General features: G+C 44.1%; 1 protein-coding gene and 1 long non-coding RNA gene across 5 annotated transcripts in view; one reads left to right on the forward strand and one right to left on the reverse strand.

Annotated features, from left to right (window-relative positions):
• LOC138250200 (uncharacterized) overlaps window positions 1–21,147 on the forward strand; it is a 114,985-nt gene extending 93,838 nt beyond the window's left edge. Inside the window, exon 3 of the long non-coding RNA XR_011194905.1 lies at window positions 21,021–21,147. This is a non-coding gene — a long non-coding RNA (uncharacterized lncRNA). The remainder of the gene's footprint in view (window positions 1–21,020) is intronic.
• DMD (dystrophin) overlaps window positions 1–23,420 on the reverse strand; it is a 6,960,831-nt gene that overhangs the window by 6,927,813 nt on the left and 9,598 nt on the right. The gene's annotated exons all lie outside the window — the stretch shown is intronic.

The following is a 23,420-nucleotide window of genomic DNA, read 5'->3' on the forward strand; positions in this document are numbered from 1 at the left end:
AGCCAATCAGTTTATCGTAGTTGGTTGAAGTGATTTATTCCATAGATGATATAGTCAATATTCTCAGCAGAACAGCAGCCAACACGTGTTTTGTCATCTGGACTTTCTCAAGGCTGCAAATAACACACATAAGAAAACGGTGTATACCAGAATAATGCATATGACCAGCATTAGGGACACATACTTAGTCAAAGTGTTCATAAGCGAGATGTCATCCACAACCATACAACACCAGGTCAATTATGAAATAACATGAGAGAAAATTATCAGACATATGTGGCATGCCAAAAAGAAAATAAAAACAGACAAAGAGTAAGTTGCCACTCCCTGAAAGAGTATGCATCATGAAGCATGAAGTCTTAAGTGCCACATGAAAGAGTATACGCCAGGAAACCCAATGGATGTGACTACTGGCATGCTACACATGAAAGAACCAAGGATGAGACTAGAGTGGTCTAGGCTGTGGACATACCGAGGGTATTCTGTTGTTTTTCTATATGAATCATAACAGATAGTGCCTCCTTCTAGCAAGAGCGTGACAGCAAGAAAGTAAATTTGGTGTCTATCCAATTGGTGTGAAAAATAAATCTTATAAGTGTTGTTATTCAGATGTTGTACAAAGCATGTTAATTGAGCACCACTACCTGACCAAAACAATATGACATCATCAATGTAACTACCCCAGTAGATAGTGTATTCTGTGAATTCAGAAGGACAATTTGACCAAACACCTCATGTACAGGTAACATTTCTTTTTTCACACCAATTTGATAGATGATCAAATTTGATCAATTTGATAAAAGCATTTGTTTGGGTAGAGGTAGAAAAGTTATGTTTGGTTTCTAAAGAATTATTATTTAAAATCCTCTTTAAGGGGGAAGTTGAATTTTAAGTCACAGTTCAGAAAACGCCACTTTTAGCCAGTTGCCTTTTTCTTGTCCGAAGAATTTGATGCCTGCAGCCTGTATTCGGGGTCACATGATTAGGTGTAGTTAGCAGTTGGCCTTTGTGTATTCTTCCCAGACAGTATCACAAGTTTGGACTGAGTGTTGGCAGTATAGACTATCCACAACTGATGGAAGGGGCAGAGCTGTCATCTACCATTCTTGTATTTCAAATGAGCTGCCCCAGTGCACACACAAAGAACTTCACACTAGTCTTTGTAACTCCAGACCTTCTGGGACCAGAACAGGGAAGCTAAGAAAATTCCAGAACAGAATGTGGGAAAAAGTCTAGATGTTGTTCTTGCTTCAAAGACAGCAAGAGGTGTAAATAAAGGATCCTCACACAAACTCTTCAGTACGCTCCTGGACCTGTAGATGGACTTCCCTTCTGCTTGAGTTGTGCCTTGCTGTCTGAGAAGGAAGACTGAAACTGCTCCTTTAATCCCAGGCTACCTGACGTGACTGCAAGGGTCGGGTGACTGACCTCCTGTTCAGAGCTACAAGGACATAACAAGCTCCAGAGACCTTCTGCAACTGCCCAGCTTACTAGCTGCACTGACCCCTGCCCGGACCTTGGAACTAGACCTCCCTGACCCCTGCTGCCTCTGCTAGAGGGGGTTCCTCATCTCCAAGGATGTCTCCCAGGTCCTGGACCCTTGGTTTGGCATCAGTTAAGCTCCTCCTGGCAGAAAAGGAGAAATCCTGAAGTAATGGGCTTTTTGCAAGCTTAAACAGGCCCATTTGCACCAAGATCTTACCTTCTGCAACAACTGCCAATGTGAAGCCCTGGTGATCCCGACTCTTCATGCTACGGCTACCGCCAGCTACAACCGGCAACACGAGATCTGCACTTTGTGCTAGCGCATCAAAAGCCCACAGTGACTGCCAATGTAAAGTTCCAGCAATGACCATCCACAATGCCCAATCAGATCTTCATGCTACAGTGATGACCGCATGCAACATCTTTGCACTACACCGATGACCATCCATGACACTTGGCCCCAGTGAACCCGACTCTTAATCTACAGCTACCGCCATCTACACCCCAACAGGCAACGCAAGATCTGCATTTTGTGCTACCGCATCGATAGCCCACAGTGTGTGGCTTAAATCCACCACTTTGACTTAATCAGTGTGAGTTGGGTTTCTTTTGTCACTGGATCTAGCAATAGGTAATTGACTGTGATCCTGTTCTCCGGTGTTGCAAATGTGTTGTAGAATGTAGATAGTATTAATGTACAATTATATATCAATTATATGTCATCTGCATACCTGTCGAGGTACACTCTTCTGCACTCTAACTTAAAGGTCAGAGGATACCAAGAAATACTGAATGGATCAGAGAACAACATGAAACCCTGGGATACACCACATAATATTGGTACATTGTATGAACCTGTACAGCCATCTCGACCAGTTGATAACTAGAGGTAAATAAGGAGCTTGCTTCACTTAGCCATTACAGGTTGGAAGTTGGTGAGAAGGCAGGGGTCAAGATTAGTTTTGTTCAGGGAGGATGTAAGCTGGTCAGCTTGAAACAAAAGTCTGGAAATATCCCTTACAAAGGAGACAGATTGACCATGAAGCACTTATTGCCAATGGAGCACTGAATCTGACCCAATTGATGGCGATTGCTCTTGATGGTGCTTGCAGGAAGGGCAAGCATGTAGTAGGTGGTATCAATCTGTCTGATTACTGTAGCCCATTCCTTTGTCAGTGGTGCAAAAAGTGGTCCAACCTTTGGTATTTTAGGGAATAAGGATACATTTTGGTAGTTTGTTTCTTATCAAACTAATTTTATGAGAGAACTGGTACAGGAACTTATTACATTTAGTGATAGAGGAGCGGGTAAAGTTAAGAAGAGAAGTCAAGTAAGGGTATTGATGTGTTGGGAATGGAGGCAATTTGTTTATGAATGAAGTTGGATTTGCCAGTAAGAACGGCCAGTTTATAGTTCCTCATTAAAGATTTTAGTATGGTAAGTAGCAATGGAGGATTTGGAGAGGTTCTATGCAGCTTCCTGATTCCACAATTCTTTGTGCGAGCTATATGGGCAATCCGTCAAACAATACTTACTGGGTTTTTAATTGGTGTTTTAGATAAAGGGCTTTAAGTAAGTTGTTAGAAATGGGGTCTTTGGTTGACAGTCAGGTTACCCCCTGTTCAAGCAAGGACCCTCACTCTAGTCAGGGTAAAAGAGAATCACCCTCAGCTAACCCCTGCTTACCCCCTTGGTAGCTTGGCAGAGCAGTAGGCTTAACCTCAGAGCGCTAGGTGTAAAGTATTTGTACCAACACACACAGTAACTTAATGAAAACACTACAAAATGACACAACACCGGTTTAGAAAAATAGGAAATATTTATCTAAACAAAACAAGACCAAAACGACAAAAATCCGACATACACAAGTCAAGTTATGAATTTTTAAAGATTAAACTCAAAAATAGCGCTTAGAAACAAAAATGCTTCAATGAGATGTTAACACGGCGTCGTGACGGAGTCGTTCCCAACAAGCCGACACCAGCGGCGCCGGACACGGAGTCGTGTAGACCCCCAAGTACAGTACCTTTGGTGAAGAGTGAAAACAAGCCCAGGCGCGAAGTCAGGAATCGCGGCGTCTGTGCGAAACGTTGAATCCGTGCACTTCAAGCGGCGTCGGTCACGACGTGGTGCGGCGACTTCCACGGAGTCGCGGACTTCAGCGGGGCGGCTGCGGCGACGGGCCTGCGAAGAGTGTCGCGTTCCAGCGAAGGTCACGGCGTCAGGTGCAGGCGGCGTTACCGGATTCAGCAGCAGCGTCGGTCCAAAGTCGTCCAAAGTCGATTTCCTTGTATTCCACCAGCTTTCCTTTCAAGGGCCCAGGGACTGGATAGGGCACCACTTGTCAGAGCAGGAGTCTCTCCAGAGACTCCAGGTGCTGGCAGAGAGAAGTCTTTGCTGTCCCTGAGACTTCAAACAACAGGAGGCAAGCTCTAACTCAAGCCCTTGGAGATTTCTTCACAAGATGGAAGGCACACAAAGTCCAGTCTTTGCCCTCTTACTCTGGCAGAAGCAGCACTGCAGGAAAGCTCCACAAAGCACAGTCACAGGCAGGGCAGCACGTCTTCCTCAGCTATCAGCTCTTCTCCAGGCAGAGGTTCCTCTTGGTTCCAGAAGTGTTTCTAAAGTCTGTAGATTTGGGTGCCCTTCTTATACCCATTTTAGTCTTTGAAGTCACCTTTCTTCAAAGGGGACTCACACCTACTTGTGAAATCCTGCCTTGCCCAGGCAAGTCATCAGACACACAGCAGGGGGTTCGGAGCCGGCATTGTCAGAGGCAGGCACAGTCCTTTCAGATGAGAGTGACCACTCCACCCCTCCCTCCTAGCAGAGATGGCTAATCAGGAAATGCAGGTTACACCCCAGCCCCCTTTGTGTCACTGTCTGGTGTGAGGTGAAAAACAACCCAACTGTCAAACTGACCCAGACAGGGAATCCACAAACACGGCAGAGTCACAGAATGGTTTAAGCAAGAAAATGCTCACTTTCTAAAAGTGGCATTTTCAAACGCACAATCTTAAAATCAACTTTACTAAAAGATGTATTTTTTAATTGTGAGTTCAGGGACCCCAAACTCCACATGTCCATCTACTCTCTAGGGGAATCTACACTTTAATCATATTTAAAGGTAGCCCCCATATTATCCTATGAGAGAGACAGGCTTTGCAACAGTGAAAAACGAAATTGGCAGTATTTCACTGTCAGGACATATAAACCACATTACTATATGTCCTACCTTATCCATACACTGCACCCTGCCCTTGGGGCTACCTAGGGCCTACCTTAGGGGTGCCTTACATGTAAGAAAAGGGAAAGTTTAGGCCTGGCAAGTGGGTACACTTGCAAAGTCGAATTTACAGTGTAAAAATACACACACAGACACTGCAATGGCAGGTCTGAGACATGATTACAGAGCTACGTATGTGGGTGGCACAACCAGTGCTGCAGGCCCACTAGTAGCATTTGATTTACAGGCCCTGGGCACCTCTAGTGCACTTTACTAGGGACTTAACAGTAAAACAAATATGCCAATCATGGAGAACCAATTACATACAATTTACACGGAGAGCATATGCACTTTAGCACTGGTTAGCAGTGGTAAAGTGCTCAGAGTTGAAGAGCCAACAGCAACAGGTCAGAAAAAAATAGGAGGCAGGAGGCAAAAAGACTGGGGATGACCCTGCCTAAGCAAAATTCCAACACGACCCCCTACCAGCCTAAAGCCAGGGGAGAACAATCAATACCTTGATGTACTTCCCTGATTGGGGCGATAGAACAAGGACCCAGGCCCACAACAGCAGGGGCATGTTCCAGTTCTACGCCTTCCTGACTCCAGTTGGATCCCTCTGTCCATACTCTCAGGGCCCACTAAGCTAACCCATGGGGAACCCTTCTCCACATCTACAGACATCATCTGTGCAGCACCTAACTTTACTTTGCTCACAGATGTATTGCAATGGGCAGATAGTACCACCAGGGCCAACACAGTGGTGTTGCCCACTCCACCCCTGGGGTGTGACTCTCGTCCCCCCCCCCCAGGGGCAGCTCTGTCCACCAGGACAGCAAGCCACAGTAACCTCTGACAACTGTCAGAGATGAGAGCCTGACCTCAGGCCTCTCCAACCACTGTGACTGTGGAGAGTGGGGGGCGGTAGCCCCAGGTGCCTGACACCCTTTGACCACTCTACCTTCCACCAGGTCAGAGAAGATAACCTGACCCTGGTCCTCCCCTCTGGGGTTCTGTACCCTCCCTCCAGGAGCGGCACCCCCAGAGTAAAAAATTGTCAGGGTGCTTGTAGAAGCAGTGCTGCACAATTCTTCCACCAGTGCAGGGATGTTAACCTGCAACTGATCCTCCAACCTGGGGTTTGTACCTTCAGGTTGGACCTGGGCCAGGGGTGAGGCTTCCCTCCCCCTGCCCTCTCTCCTGGGGTCCTGAACCACCCAACTAGGAGTGCCCCCCCCAGAAGACAACATGGTAGGGGCACTGTGAGCAGTAGCCCCTTCCTCCAGGTCAGGGGGGACACTCTGAACCTGGCCTTCCAATCCAGGGTCTGTACCCTTAGATTGCACTGGGGCCAGGGGTGAGGCTCTTTCTCCCCTGTCCCTACTCTCAGGGTTCTGCACCGCCCCCTCAGGGAGAGTACCCCTTGAAATCACACCAGGAGGGGTGATTGGGCAAACCACCCACCCCTTCAGGTCAGGGTTTACCCCCTGCACCTGATCCTCCAGTCCAGGGTCTGTACCCACAGACTGGACCACTGCCTGGCAACCCAGGACTTCCTGGGGGGCATACCTACCCCCCACCAGGTCAGAGTTTACCCTCTGAACCTGGTCATCCAACCCAGGGTCACCACCCTGCGGTTGAACCACTGCCTGGCGCAACAGGACTTCCTTGGGAGCACACTTACCCCCCATCAGGTCAGAGTTTACCCCCTGAACCTGATCATTCAACCCAGAGTCACCACCCTGCGGTTGAACCACTGCCTGGCACACCAGGACTTCCAGGGGGGCACACTTACCCCCCTCAAGGGACACACTGTCCCCAAGGGCCACACAAGAGACTGGCTGGCGCAGGTCTCCTGACCTCTGCCCATCTGACAGAGTCTGGATTCCCCCCAACCCAGAAATGGTCTCACCAAGGTCATTCCTGGGGGGCTCTGCTCTCAGAGCTGACCCCTGACCCTCCAGGTTCTCCACTGGGGTCCGCAACCCCCTCTCAACCCTCTGTCTGGACTTCTGCACCCCCTCACTAGGAGTGGTACTGCCAGACACCAGAACTGGTGGGACGCTGGCTACAGCCGCCCCCCCAAGTTCTCCTGACACTGTGGGGTCTCCCTCAACAGATGGCCCTATGGTACAGGCTAGGCTCCCCTCCTGGTGTTCCCTCATGGAACCCTCCAGGACCTGGGACCGGATCTCAGGCACCTTGGGCCTCAACCCATCCCCATTCCCTCTTCTCTGAGACTGGACATGGGGTCCCTCACCCATCCCACTACACTGGGACCTACCTGGGACACTACAATCCTTCCCTACCTCACCTGGTTGGGAACTACCTAGACCACTCCTCTCAGGAGCCCCCCCAAATGCCTCTTCAGACTTTCTGGTACTCACCAAGAGGTCTGCCTCCATTGTAAGCTCCCTGGGGTCAGAGAACTCACACTCCACCTGGTGTTGGCGTAGCTCTGGAAAATAAGGACTAGACATATGCTCTCCAGCAATTACATCACTCAGCCCCTTACATGAATTAACCAAAGTACCCTTCACCCAACCATCCAGTGACTCTGCTTTGGAAAAGCACCCCACATCACCCTCCTGAGACTGGTGAGACAGTACCTGACTGTCCCTGACACTCAACCCACACTCTTCTGGGATGTCTTCACACTCCATAACCAGGACTTCTACCTTGGGGGAACCCCTCTCCCTGTCACTCTCACCTAGAGTCAGTAGAGTGTCCCCCTCCCACCAGTAGGAATATGACTCCCCATACCAGTTCCCCAATCCACCTCAGGGACCCTGTGCATCAATGGAGCTACCTCATACCCCTGAACCTCCTGGTGTGTGTTAACTCCCTCCTTCAAGTAGGGCACCATATCTCTGGGCATGTGCACTTCTTCAGCAGCACTAGATATAAAATTGTTGCTGCCACCATTCCAGCTGGATTCAGCCCTCATGACTTCCAGCTCCTTCATTTTGAGCTCATAAGCCCAAATCCTCTTTTTGCTCTCTAAGTCCCTCCTCCTTTCTTCCAAATCCTTCTCCCTTTGCATCCTCAACTCCTTGAACCGGCGAGCCCTCTCTGCCTGTCTGTCCTGTAACTCTTCAGGAGTCAGACCCTTGGATGACACCCTGCTACCCCTCCTGGGGACCCTCCCCCCAGGCGTAACAGGTACCTCCACTACACCACTGTGTATCCTCTGCACTTCCCCACCCACATTCTCCTCCTCTGTGTGCCCTCCAGCCTTCTTGATTGTCACCCAGGCCCTCTGTGCCTTTTGCAGCTCCCCCTCCCTGGTGGAGCTCTCAGTGGGACAGTCAAGATCTTTAAGGAACTGTTTCAATTGAGCAACTGAGTACTCCTTCAGTTTCTCCATTTCAAACACAGCTCCAGCTGTTGCATCTCCAGATTGAGACATGATGGTCACAAGTGCAAAGTTCCAAAGGCAGAAAATAAGTTCCCAATGAAGTAAAAAGAATCAGTCAAGGGATCAGCAAAATCATGGAAGTAAAACAAAAAGGTGTCCTTAAGAGAAAAAGCAAAAGATCACCAAACAAGTAGTATGTGGTCACGTAGTGGTCTGAACTCACAGTAGTGTACACTTAATCACTGTATGTCAAGTACAAATACAAGTCCAAATCCCAACCGCTGATCACCAATGTTAGAAATGGGGTCTTTGGTTGACAGTCCGGTTACCCCCTGTTCAAGCAAGGACCCTCACTCTAGTCAGGGTAAAAGAGAATCACCCTCAGCTAACCCCTGCTTACCCCCTTGGTAGCTTGGCAGAGCAGTAGGCTTAACCTCAGAGCGCTAGGTGTAAAGTATTTGTACCAACACACACAGTAACTTAATGAAAACACTACAAAATGACACAACACCGGTTTAGAAAAATAGGAAATATTTATCTAAACAAAACAAGACCAAAACGACAAAAATCCGACATACACAAGTGAAGTTATGAATTTTTAAAGATTAAACTCAAAAATAGCGCTTAGAAACAAAAATGCTTCAATGAGATGTTAACACAGCGTCGTGACGGAGTCGTTCCCAACAAGCCGACACCAGCGGCGCCGGACACGGAGTCGTGTAGACCCCCAAGTACAATACCTTTGGTGAAGAGTGAAAACAAGCCCAGGCGCAAAGTCAGGAATCGCGGCGTCTGTGCGAAACGTTGAATCCGTGCACTTCAAGCGGCGTCGGTCACGACGTGGTGCGGCGACTTCCACGGAGTCGCGGACTTCAGCGGGGCGGCGACGGGCCTGCGAAGAGTGTCGCGTTCCAGCGAAGGTCACGGCGTCAGGTGCAGGCGGCGTTACCGGATTCAGCAGCAGCGTCGGTCCAAAATCGTCCAAAGTCGATTTCCTTGGATTCCACCAGCTTTCCTTTCAAGGGCCCAGGGACTGGATAGGGCACCACTTGTCAGAGCAGGAGTCTCTCCAGAGACTCCAGGTGCTGGCAGAGAGAAGTCTTTGCTGTCCCTGAGACTTCAAACAACAGGAGGCAAGCTCTAACTCAAGCCCTTGGAGATTTCTTCACAATATGGAAGGCACACAAAGTCCAGTCTTTGCCCTCTTACTCTGGCAGAAGCAGCACTGCAGGAAAGCTCCACAAAGCACAGTCACAGGCAGGGCAGCACGTCTTCCTCAGCTATCAGCTCTTCTCCAGGCAGAGGTTCCTCTTGTTCCAGAAGTGTTTCTAAAGTCTGTAGATTTGGGTGCCCTTCTTATACCCATTTTAGTCTTTGAAGTCACCTTTCTTCAAAGGGGACTCACACCTTCTTGTGAAATCCTGCCTTGCCCAGGCAAGTCATCAGACACACAGCAGGGGGTTGGAGCCGGCATTGTCAGAGGCAGGCACAGTCCTTTCAGATGAGAGTGACCACTCCACCCCTCCCTCCTAGCAGAGATGGCTAATCAGGAAATGCAGGTTACACCCCAGCCCCCTTTGTGTCACTGTCTGGTGTGAGGTGAAAAACAACCCAACTGTCAAACGGACCCAGACAGGGAATCCACAAACACGGCAGAGTCACAGAATGGTTTAAGCAAGAAAATGCTCACTTTCTAAAAGTGGCATTTTCAAACGCACAATCTTAAAATCAACTTTACTAAAAGATGTATTTTTAAAGTGTGAATTCAGGGACCCCAAATTCCACATGTCCATCTACTCTCTAGGGGAATCTACACTTTAATCATATTTAAAGGTAGCCCCCATATTATCCTATGAGAGAGACAGGCTTTGCAACAGTGAAAAACGAAATTGGCAGTATTTCACTGTCAGGACATATAAACCACATTACTATATGTCCTACCTTATCCATACACTGCACCCTGCCCTTGAGGCTACCTAGGGCCTACCTTAGGGGTGCCTTACATGTTAGAAAAGGGAAAGTTTAGGCCTGGCAATTGGGTACACTTGCAAAGTCGAATTTACAGTGTAAAAATACACACACAGACACTGCAATGGCAGGTCTGAGACATGATTACAGAGCTACGTATGTGGGTGGCACAACCAGTGCTGCAGGCCCACTAGTAGCATTTGATTTACAGGCCCTGGGCACCTCTAGTGCACTTTACTAGGGACTTAACAGTAAAACAAATATGCCAATCATGGAGAACCAATTACATACAATTTACACGGAGAGCATATGCACTTTAGCACTGGTTAGCAGTGGTAAAGTGCTCAGAGTTGAAGAGCCAACAGCAACAGGTCAGAAAAAAATAGGAGGCAGGAGGCAAAAAGACTGGGGATGACCCTGCATAAGCAAAATTCCAACATAAGTCAACTATTGCATAGACATTGTTGTAATCTTTACTGAGGTATCTATGAGTACGGCAATATGCAACAGTGCTATGGCACCATTGATGCAAAAAGATAATCAGAGGGAATTACGGAGCAAGAACAAGAACCACAGGCAGATGATTGGTTCCAAGATTTTGCAACTACATACTGAAACAGTCCCTCATCTGAAATATCAAGTAAGAAAGTGAGAAGCACAACAGGAACCTACCAGGAACAAGTTAACCCAAATTTGGTATTAAAAAAATAGTGGGATTTTGAAACATGTTTGAAGCCAGGGGTTGGTTTGGGCTAGGAAAAGAAAGAAGACGTGTCATATTTATAAGGCCATGGCTCTGTTATCAGGTGGGGGAATGGAAGTGGGTTGGGCTATGTGTCTGGAGGTGATGAGTGGTGTTGATAGGTGGGAAAAGAGATGCAGTCATGGGCTGGTGGTCATCAAATATATCATATGTATGCTCATATAAGCTGCATTTTAGACTTAAATTATGTAGATACTGGTGTATCACAACAGGCTTGTGTATGGTACATTTATTTCCTGTTTTAGCCAATACATAATCCGCAGTCCCTTACTCCAAGTAGCACACGTAATATCTGTGTGCTCAATCCTGAATGCCATTTTTATTTGCCTAACAGGGCTGGACTGGAGAACCAAAGCACTCCTGGCAAAAATTCTCAAACCAGCCCCGCCCTCCCTTGCTCTCCTCACAAAATCTCTTTCCATACATCCTTTTTCTTTCTATTCTTCTCTCCTCTCTCTCCTCTCCCTATTTGATTGCTTAATCTCCACCTTACCCCTCCTTCCCTTTCTTTCTGTCTTTCTGATGCCTCTCCATGTCTCCTACAATTAACTTTTGGGAGCTGGGGAAAGTGACAGTGGCATCAGGAGCAGCCCTGGGCTTTCAAAACTAGCTTCTAAGGGCTCCAGCCCATCAGGGAAATGTTAGGTGAAATAAATGGCCTATCCAGTCCTGTTGCCTACACCCTAAATACTTGTATTGAGAGGGCCACTGAACTTTGCAGGGACCCATAAACCAGATTTTAGCTGGGAATTGAAGAATTATATTGTATTATATGATAGCATTTCGATAGCTCTGGGGAACCAATTTTGGAACACTGAAGCACATATACAAATAACACAGGTCATTAGATTATTATTTGATACAGAATACATCGCACCACACGTACAAATACCCTTATGTGTAACTTTGTATCTCAAGCTAATTTCAAAATAGAACCCCCTCATTGCTGACTTTTAATTGAAGTGGCAGAACTACAGCAATTTGTATTTACAACAATACTTTTAAATTACTGGAGGTGTTGTTAGTCAATCATCAAATATGTAGTCGTATACTTGCCTCACTGAAAAGAGTCTATTCTTGAAGTAACTCTTTGAATGTGAATTAATCTTTATTTGCATGATTAAATAAAATCTTGGCAAGGGGAAGTGTGAGGGGAATGGAGAAGTATATGAACACCTTAAAAAATACATAGTAAACTCAGCACTACTAAACTCTTATAGCCATGTCTATAACTCTTTGCCTACAATCGTTAAAACCATTACAATTATAAAAGAAATCCCTTAAAATACTGTACCCTGTTAAATTTCAGTGCATATACCTAGCAATTTAAAAGAAGCCACTGAATCTATTGTGAGTGTTTAAAGAATGCATCTCCTTTTTGTATCCCTTATTATCTATTACAAATGCCGTGTGTGGTGCCTATGGGACACCCATTCTTATAGCTGTGGTCTCAGTCTCAGCTTGAAGCTTTTATTCAGTCTCACCTCTGCCTACCTTTGGTGTTTGACTAGTCTTAAACCCCCACCCGAAAGGATAGACAATCTCAATGTATGCCCAGGCAGAGGACCACCGGTAGAGCCCATTGGGCTTTTCAAAACCTAGCCATGGTCCCCCTCACTCTCTCTTTAAAAAGAACAGTCCTTACACCAATCCAGCATTGGTGTAAAAAATTGGGACCCAAAGTATATGGAATACCAAATTCAATTAGAATTATACCTAATGTATATGGCTTTACATGTTGCAAATGATGTATTCATATACACCATTGTACTGCTGCATCAAGTGAACCACTGTGCCTATTATAGTTCTTGCTTAAATGTTAAATCGATTCTTAAGTTTCTGTATTGTCTACATAAAAATTAATTAAATAAATTTGAACACAAAAAAGAAATGGGCTAGGGTCACAAGTGGTTAACTTTAAACAAAACACTATTTTTAAATAACCTTATCTCCATGAGTGGCATGTTTGATGCTACATAAGCACAACCCTATGATGATGGGGTATCTTAATCCTACCCAGACATGACATTATCTTTTGGGTGCACTATGAGTTATACATAATAGTCAGTGACAATTTCATTTTGCTAAAGCAGAGGCAGCTAATTTACGCTATTTTTGCTGGCTCAGGACAGGTTAACTGTGTGTATTCCTTTGATGATATAATTCTATCCTACGGCCACGGCCACTGAAATTATGAAATTTTGCAGCCACTGCTTTTTTGCATAAACAATGATTTTGCACATTTGCCACATAATCCATCATTTGCTGCATTGCGTGCAGATTTTAACAAAATAATTAGTTTCTAGCTCAAACGGATCAAAAAAATAATAAAAACATAGTGATATGTGTTTTGTGCGTATTGGAAGACCTTTCTCAAAGGTTAAGTGGTCATCTTTCAGTTGCTTATATATATATATATTTGGTTGTTAAATTGGTACTAATGAGATGAAATCTTTGCCCAGATAATTTATCATATGTAAATTTTTAAAAATCAAGTAATACTATGAAAAAATGTGCTGCATTATACCACATTACTTGCTTTTTCTTTCCACGTATTTTAGTTAACCCTTCCACATAATTTGGTGCTCCACTACCACATAATTCCAGTGACCCTGCCAGCGGCTCACAGGCTCATTTTGAATGTGCGTGTTCTATTTACCATAGCAAATACTCACCAAAGAAACTAAGCGCAGAAATCCATGCTGTCATTTTTATCAAAACATTGTCATATGATATTATTATTGCAGGAGACATACAAATAAAAAACATTTTTTAATAAATCATGAGGAATGAGTTCATTATATAGCGGCCAGGGGAATTTGAAAAAGTCAGAAACATTTGAGCAGAAACATTTCCATACATTAGTAACAGTAGGGACGTCAAAGTTACCACGGATACCTTGAGAGTTAAGCAAATAACAGTAAGGAAAATAAATAAGGCCAAATCCACAACGCGGTTTCTTTCTCCTTCACTGACTTGTTTAGAAGATGAGGTCATGGATTACCACTTACTTACCTCTAGCCTTGATTCACATTTTGCTGTATGAGACCATTGGCTCCATTTAAGGCAGCCTATCACGAAACTGTTCTTGATAAACTAATTATAAAACAATATATATATGTGGAGATTACAGCATTCTAAATTAGAACATTATCGATTAAAATCAATAATGAGATGTCTACGTTCGTGCGAACAGCTTTTTGTCAAAACTGTCTAGTGTCTCTCGAAAATATTGCTTAGCAGTAACGTTGTAGAGTTAGATTATAAAACATACGCTGCTATCCCCGAAGCAGTTGTTCCCGTTTTAAATTTAGCACTTAATGCACAAAGCTGTGCATGGTATTCGGCACAGCTGAGCTCTAATGATATCTAAATGTCACTTCAGACCGCAAAATGTTTCAGACCGGGCCTCGGCTTTTAGTCACGGGTGGAATACAAAATGTGAACTGCCCCGAAATAGCTGCACTGAAAGTCATAGGCGATGTGCTCGTTGATCCAATAAAGGGCAACCTATTCCAGGCAATGAACACTGAACTATATATTTATTAATAATTGTATTTTTTTGTATTTTGTAGCCTACATTACCAAGCGCCGTTTAATCAAAGGCAAAAACAGAATAAAAAGAATTGACGACCAGACAAAAGGAGAGGAAATACTGTGTGGAATCTCGCTAAGTAAATCTAGACTCGACCGATTTATTATCCATTTTGAGGGGGTTAACAAATAATTGCACTGGCAGGGTGCTATTGCACAGGACCAGTACTTACTACCAGTCACGGCTTGCGGGAGCGAGAAAGTGCGGACGGCTCATGGCGGACTGTGGGGGATGTTGGGGTGAAATGAGCGGGAAAAAAAGGAATTAAAATAAAGTACCTGTTTCATCGTGCCACCATCACATCGCTCCACAGGCATACTTGCGCACTATCCCTGTCATACTAGCAGCCCCACCCCTTTTGCAGTAAAAATGTCATAAACTATGTTTATGACATTTTTACTGTAAAAGTTTTGCAGCTCCTTCTGCTGGCGGGGGGCTGGGGGATGTGTGACGCACCTCTGCCATAGTGGAGGAGCTGCCCCCGATCAGTACTCTGCCAGTGCTTAATTTGAGCTGGTGGTTTCCAGTGCTTGGTATCGGCACTTAATTGCTATAACTGGGACCTGCAACAGTCTGCTATGTGCTGGTGCTGTCTGTCTAATTTAAAGATGAGCAGAGCAACAGTTGTTTATTAATTCAATATACATTAAAAAGCACTATTACTAGCCACCCTTGCCATTCTCATAGCTTAGTGGGCCTGCAGTAGTATGAAAAGTCACACTTATTGGAGTGTGATTGTTAGTAGTTGGTTTGATACTATCATTTGCAGCACTGTCCAGGAGCAATGGGTGGTGCAAGCTATAAAGGGCTTTGATGAGGGCTTGGCACTTATTCTTTTACAAATAAATTACTGGTACTCTGCAATTAATATTTGGGAATCCACTTGCCAGCTCAGCCCAGTTTTCTACCTCCCTTTCACGCATTTAGACCTTTGGAGCAAGCATCAGTTTCTAGGCCATTACTATGCAATGTTGTCAGGGTGATGTCTGTAAAGATTGAGCTTCCACAATATTCAGCCATAACTAGGTATGTTCTGACCATATATTAGGACCCTGCTCCTACCTCTTTACATCATGGGCATGTGTTTGTTAAGCCCGGGTCCATTTTATTCATTAAGACTATTCAGTTATGCTGCTATTATGAGAGGACTAAAACATTTTATATTGTCAAGTGCTAATCAAAACTGCATAGCATACTTTACCATATACAAGACAATATTGGTAGCGTACAGTACCATATAAAAGCTTGCTCTGCAAGCATGCCACCGAGATCTGGGACACCATCACCTCCCTCACCCCAGAAGTCATCTTCCTCACCGAAACCTGGCTCATCCCTGCATCTGCACCCAACATTGCCACACCCAGAGCCTACAAGATAGCACACCTGAACTACAACAACAAATAAGGAGGCTGGATCACCATCATCGACAAATAATTTATCCTCTGCACCACCGCCACAGATGATGCCACCCTGATCATGGATCACCTCAACTTCCTACTCAGAACAGACGGCAAAACCACCATCAGAGGCACTCTCACCTAAAGACCATGCCCCAGCTTCTGTGATACCATCCCCAAAATCATCACTCCCCTAGCTAATGACACTGAAAACTAAATTTTCCTCTGAGACCTCACTTTTCACCTCGACGACCTCACAGACACCAACACAGCCCACCTCCTCGAAAGCATGAACAACATCGGCCTCACCCAGCTGGTCACCGACCCCACACACATCGCAGGACATACATTGGACCCTATCTTCACAGCTAGCAACAGAGTCAAGCACAGCCTTGCTACCGAGCTCACCTGGAAGGACTACGCACTCGTCCACTTCACTATCACAGCAGCCCCCAGCCCCCAAACAAATCGCATCACCTCAAATGGCAGCTGGAACAAAGTATCTGAAACTGAATTATACAACATCCTCAACACCGCCCACCTCAACACCTCCGTCAGCCTAGAACAGGCCATCAAGAACTTCTATGCCTGGATCTCTGATGGCAACAACAAAATCGCAACCATCAAACCCAGCAAGATCAAGAGATCTACCAAACATGACAGCTGGTACACCCGGAACTGAGAACTATGAAATGTAGGCAACTGAAAAGGAGGTGGCGCACCAGCAGGGAGCCCATCGACTAGACCACCTTCAAGACATTGCTCAACCAGTACCACCAACTCCTGAAAGAGAGAAGAAGGAACACCTAGCCAACCACATCGAAGCCAGCTCCAACAACAGCAAAGAACTCTTCAGCACTTTCAAGGAGTTCTCCTGCCCTTTGGTGACTGAAAACATCATCACCCACCCCCAAGAATTCTGCAACACCATGGCAGTCTTCTTCCACAACAAGATCTCCCTACAAAAACTTTAAATCCCAACCCGCCAACACCGACATCCTTAGACTCCTCGATGCCACAGTCACCACCTCTGACCACTGGGCCATCGCCTGGGACCTGCTCACCATGCAGAGCTCCATCGACATCATGCACTCTATCCACTAAGAAGCACCCACGGACCCCTCTCCCCGCCTCTTGTTCAACCTCAGCAGCAAGACTATCAGCTATAAGCTCACAGTCATCTGCAACACATCCAGCACCTCAGCCACCTTCCCAGACGAGTAGAATTATGCTGAAGCCAATTCTCCCCTCACGAAACTATCCACCGACCAATAAAAGGTCAAACATTACCACCCCATCTCCCTGCTCCCTTTTCCCACCAAAGTCCACATAAAGGCCATCAACCACTGACTCACAAAATACCTTGAGAACAACGATATGGGTGCATCCCAATCCGGATTCTGTGTGAACCACAGCACTCAAACTGTCCTGTTCGCAGCCACTGATGACATCAGAACCCTCCATCACCAAGGTGAAGTGGCTGCCCTGATCCTCCTTAACCTTGCAGCAGCTTTCAAAACCGTGCCCCACCAAACCTTGGTCAAAAGGTTTCATCAGATCAGAATCCAAGAAGATACCCTCAAATGGATTGCATCCTTCCCCCCCAGAAGAACACAGAGAATCCACCATTCACCTTTGACCCCAAGAACATAATTTGTAGTGTCCCTCAACGTTTATCCCTCAGCCCTACTCTGTTCAACATCTACTTGACCTCACTGGTCAACATCATTAGAAACCACAGATGATGCAGACAAGACCCAGCTCATCCTCTCTCTATCCGAAGGCCCATCCACCACAAGGACGAACTTCCACCAATGTATGACCAGCACAGCCAGCTGGATGCAAAACAACTTCCTCAAGCTCAACACAGTCAAGACTGAAGTACTGATCTTCAGGAACAACACCTTCCTGTGCAATGACTCCTGGTGGCCTGCTGCACTGGGGCCTTCTCTCACCCCCACACATCACACCCAGAACCTTGGCATTATCTTGGACTGCAAACCAACCGTGAAGAACCAGATCAATGCAGTCACTTCTGCCTGCTTCCTCACCATGCGCATGCTCAGAAATATCTTCAAATGGCGCCCTGTCTCCACCAGATGCACCGTCACTCAAGCCTTCATCACCAGCCAGTTGAATTACAGCAACACGCTCTAGACAGGTATCAACACACACCTCCTCAAGAGACTACAGACCATCCAGAACGCAGTGGCTAGACTTATCCTTGACCTCCCCAAAAGGGCACACATTACCCTTCACCTGAAGAAACTCCACTGGCTCTCCGTCCACAAAAGATGTCAATTCAAGATTCTGACTCATGCTTTCAAAGCAATTCACAACCAAGGATCAGCATACATCAACCACCATCTGAGCTTCCTCGAACCTCCCAGACTCCTGCAATCCGCCTCCAGTGCCTTCGCTCACACCCTCTGCATTAATTGAAGCAAAAGTGGAGGGCGATCCTTCTCCTACCACACCTTTGAAGTCCTGGAATAGCCTCTGCCTCGTTCTATGAACTGCACCCACTCTTCAGGAGTTCAAAAGGGGACTCAAGACCTGGCTATTCAACTGATTCCCCAGGCAGCTTGGAATGCAGTGCCTGGACACCTCCACAGATGACAAGACGCACTTTACTGATCAGGTTTGATATGATTTGACTAAATGACTGAATTAGTAGCCTAGAATAGATGCAGATAGAAAATACCTGTATCCAAGCCAGTCAAATTTGATACCACATTATTCAGAAAGAGTGTAATTCTCTAAAGCATTCAAGTGCTGAAATGAGACCTAATGTGGGAGGCCGAGAGGTAGAATATTGCCCTAAATAATGCTGCAATTAAATCTACATATATCTTCTGAATTGTCATGTTCAGCCTAATCAAAAAGTTTTTTTTAAAAGCAACTCAGGTTTTAGAGGAGTTTGTAGAGAAAAATAGGTGGTGTGTGTTCCAATTCCCTTATATAGAGTGTTTCCTATCTTGCCAATACCACAGAGGTCGTAAAAGCTTGTATACTGAGCAGCATGAGAATATGATTGGCAATAAGTGAAAGAGGCATATTTGCTTTCCCTGTCACCTGAAAGGACTTCAACCTCCGGTGCTCCGTCCTCATGTTTATCTTTCACCAACAGGCATTGTAGCCTTTAATGCAACGCATTATATTGTATGCCCATTGAAGTTGAACTTGGGCAAGTAAACATTTTAAAATATCAGTCCTCGTGTGGATTAACTTTCTGAGTTTTTGGACCCAGGGTGACAAACATTTGTGAAAAATCCAAGCTATCATCCTGAAACCTATTCTGTCCTTCACTCAACTTAAAATCTATATCCTCGCACGCCACAGCCCAGTTTGTGTTGCTGATTTATGAGTGATTCAGAGTGAGGTGGAAGAGAGATTTTTGTATCAGCCCTTAGAGTAATTAACACTGCCGTCAGAGTATAATTGATTTTAGGGACCCCGTCATCTCTACAACATTAAACCAGTGCTTCCAGTTCATCCACTGTATCATTATCTCCCATGGTATTTTAGCTTCAAGGGAGTCCAATAGATGGTGGGACACCTGCAGGTGGTATGACATCTTGACACATGCAGTGACAATTTATTGAATTTGCATGTTTCTCAATAAACTTCATATATCTGCACTTAGTCCTATATACAGAGACAATCTCTTTTGCCCATCCCATATGCACAATCTGCAGAGGTGGACTCATACATGACATCAGTGTGGCAAAGGAAAGCCTAAAGAGAGGACTATGAATGTGCTCATTTTAGTGCCATGTTCCCTTCATAAAATGCAGCTTAGCCACAGATCTCACCAAATCAGTATACTTCCTACAAAACAGCTCAAGAAGAACCATTTAGTGGCAGATTCACAATAGGATAACATTGCCAGATCTGAAAAGTCGCAATGAAATTGTCTCAGTCCCCATCCATTACCTCCTTACAATTCTAGACCAGCACACCACAATCATAATAATTATAAATTCATATTAATCTTCATCTAATGTGGAATCTTGATGGAAAAAAATAGTCCTTCCATGGTTGCAATATACCGTCAAGTGTACCAATTTGACATATGCAGAATTCAGTTTGTCATGAAAGGTATCAAAAAGTCCATAAAGTGTTACATTCTTTCTCACCAATATGGATTTGTTCCAAAATGTCTCATTTTTTATGAACTTCATCTGGAATGACGAATCATGCTGGCACAAGTCAGTTGCTATAAAACATAAATGCTGTCCAATAATGGTGTAAGCTTCATATTGCTGCAACAGATTTCATCGTTCTACATTCCAGACCATGATCATTGGAGGCTTCCCCTCTTGGCTGTGGCGTACACCATTAACCCATCCAACAATTCAATAATTCCATAGGTCCTCCCACTGTGTGAGAGGGTTTCATGCAATGTTGAAGGTGCATGCACTACACAACAATCATCATGACAGCAATTGCAGACAAGTGTGCACCTGCACATATTCTGCGAGGGACTCCCATTTACAACTTCACAGGCACACGAGATGTCATATAGAAAATAGTTGAAGAATTAAATGAAACATACAACATGATGAAAAATAACATATCAATAAAAAACGGAGGACGATAGATAAAAAGAAAATGTATGAAAAGAACCAAGAAGGGACAGAAAATAAATAAGAAAAAGAGGAATGTTAATGGTGGAGGAGAATAGCATAATACACAAACATGTTTTTGAGAAAGAGCGAGATAAGAGGGCTCACTAAGACTAAATTAAGGGTGCCAGTGTTAGACATGATGAAAACAAATGATGAGTAGGGGGAAAAGAATAAAGACGGAAAGGAATAGGTGCAGGAATAAAAAACACAGAAGTAAAGAAGTGCTAGGAGAGACTGCGGACAGGAAGACAATCATGAAACGAGTTAGAGAGCAGGAGACAAAATTGAAAATAGTGAAAAGAAAAAAGAAATATAGAGGGTCTCTGCAGGACAAATGTTATATTTAAGAGGAACATTGTGCTCACTGAAAGGACTGGAGATTGCAGTTCTAATCTTACTGTGAGGCATCAGTGAAATCATATATATATATACTTCACAACTCAAATGCAAGTAGGTAGATGCCCCTACTGAAGCAAGATGTACCCTCTTTATAAAGCTCAGTGGGCTAAAGAACCTACTACTTATATAGTATATTTTATACTGTTTAACATAGTTTCTAATTACCGTGATAAACACCTGTGTTATTTTCTCCCCTAGATGTGTTCTGGCAGTGCAAAATCAATATCAGCAGGGATCCACAGCAAAAAATGTAAATAGTAAAACATTCATTGATACCTTTACCCTCAAAGTGATCCGTTAAGGCGTTCAAGATTTGACCAACCTATAATCTACGACAGAAGCTACTTTAATCCACAATCGGAGCACTCTGTTGAGCTTGTCAAATGGGTCTTTAGCCCAACTTCTGGCAGTAATAATATCAGGTATGTATTAATACCATTTGAATGTAGAGTAAAAGAGTTCAATTGTATCTATATTTTGCAGTCTGCCTTGTGTATTGTATGGTGCCAAGGACCTGACTTCCAAACAGGAAAATACCCAGACAATGTTATATTAATACCAGATTATAGGTGGGGGGCATAATTCCTAAACATATTTGTATATCAGACTTGAAAATGGGTGCACATAAAAAAAACAATGTTCCTTCTAATTTAAGCATAGTGGCTACTTACTGCATTTAGTAAGAATTTCTTTGTGCCCTATCTTGGAAAGAAAGTAAGCATCCACATACAGGTGGTATTGTGGGAATTCACCTACTTCTTGCATGTAAATGAAGTATAATCACTGCATATGTTAGATCATTTGCCAGTTTTGAATTGGGAGTAAACATCAGCAAATGTATTGGGGAATATGGAAAGAGGTTTGTCCATGTTTTTCCTGTGAGTAAATCGGAAAATGTTTCATGGGAAGATGTGCATTTGTGTTACAATTATAAATGTAGGGTTTTCCTCTGAGTAAAGACATTCAATGTATAAATGTAACACATTTTACAGAAATAATACAAGAATTCTATAAAAGCTCTAAATAATCTCATTTCTCCATATCTAGCAACTTTTCAATGGGAGCAAATGTCTGACTTTTATTTGCTACTTTTTGTGACATGGATCATAGTTTTGTCAAATTTTCTCAATGAATATAACTACATAAGCTATTTGCAAACATACACACTGTTAAGTGTATCTTGTGGTAGCCTTTGGGTTTCTCAAGACATGAATCCTCCAAACCATTTAAATGTCTTAAAGTATTTACAAAAGCAATGAGAAGGTACCTGTTGTATTTCTTTAGCACGTTTATGATTTTCTTTTCAGATTGAGAGAGCACATTTATTACAGGCTGACAGAATTACTTAATAAATGTGTCTCTGGCAATTTTAAAGGGCTTTTTAATGATTAGTGGAGCTAAGTATCAAGCCTTGGTGAGACATGCACTTAAAAAAAAAAAAACATTCTAAAAAGAACACCCATTAATTTCACTTCGAAGGTGAAATCCAACACTGTTTTTTTTCAACTGAATTGTGTTTTTGAACATTTATGCTACAATAAGCAACAAGCGTTTTTATCGGATGCGCAAAGGAAGGCAGTTTTCATTAAAGAAAGACAATCAAATTCATAATCTATTATATCCTCAATATAAACATGTTCTATTATTTTTATTAAAAATTTATTTTTACACAGAAACTAATTTGCAGCAAAATTCACCAGTTAATACAGATGCACGTAGTTGACTTTCTTTTTTACTTTTTATTCTCTTTAAATGAGGAAAACGGACATTTTTCCTTGGGACAAATGCTCAGCACAGCGTCTTCTTCCTTTTGGACTGGTACTATGAATTCAAATATAATGAGAAGCTAAACATTATTAAGACTAGGGTGGATTTAAGGAGCACCTATCTCACCAATGAGTTACCTTTCAAAGGAAACATACTTTTTGCAAGATAATGAACCAGATTTATAATAAAATGGTGCAGGGCTGCGCCAAAATTGGCAACACAGCACTGTGCCAAAATTAGCAGCGCAGTGCTGTGTCACTTCAGAAACACAGGGATGCACCGTATTAACCAAAATACGGCATACCCCTGTGTTTTGCCTAGTGCTGGCACTAAATTTAGCTGTCTAGCTGCCAATGCAGGCACCTTTGCACCACAGTGCAACTCCTCGTAAGTCTGGGGCAGTGTCAAAAAGCAATGGGTGTTGCATAGGTATGTCCACAGCACTGCCCACTGCTCACTCCTCTGTCGCAGAAAAGTGCAACAGAAGGACCCATATTTGCAAGGCTGTGTTAAGCCACAAAAAGTGGCTTAACGCAGTCTTCTAAATATGGCGCAGGGCATTGCACCACTGGAGCATCGCTGAAAGTGATGCTCGTGTGGCACTAGGGGCTAGTAAATCCACAATATTCTTCTGTACCACACATACAGTCCACCCAAATATGTATACATACATGAAAAATTGCTAAGGATGAAATGGGATTGAAGATATTTTGTACTTAAGCACCCTGTTTCTACATTTGACACATTTTTCAAAAAGTACACAATTTAAAAAAGTTAAAAAACAATATGTACTTTTGCAAGGGTGATAAGAATGGTTGAAAAATATTTCGG

The sequence above is a fragment of the Pleurodeles waltl genome, chromosome 8 (genome assembly GCF_031143425.1).
Source record: "Pleurodeles waltl isolate 20211129_DDA chromosome 8, aPleWal1.hap1.20221129, whole genome shotgun sequence".
Classification (NCBI taxonomy): Eukaryota; Metazoa; Chordata; class Amphibia; order Caudata; family Salamandridae; genus Pleurodeles; species Pleurodeles waltl.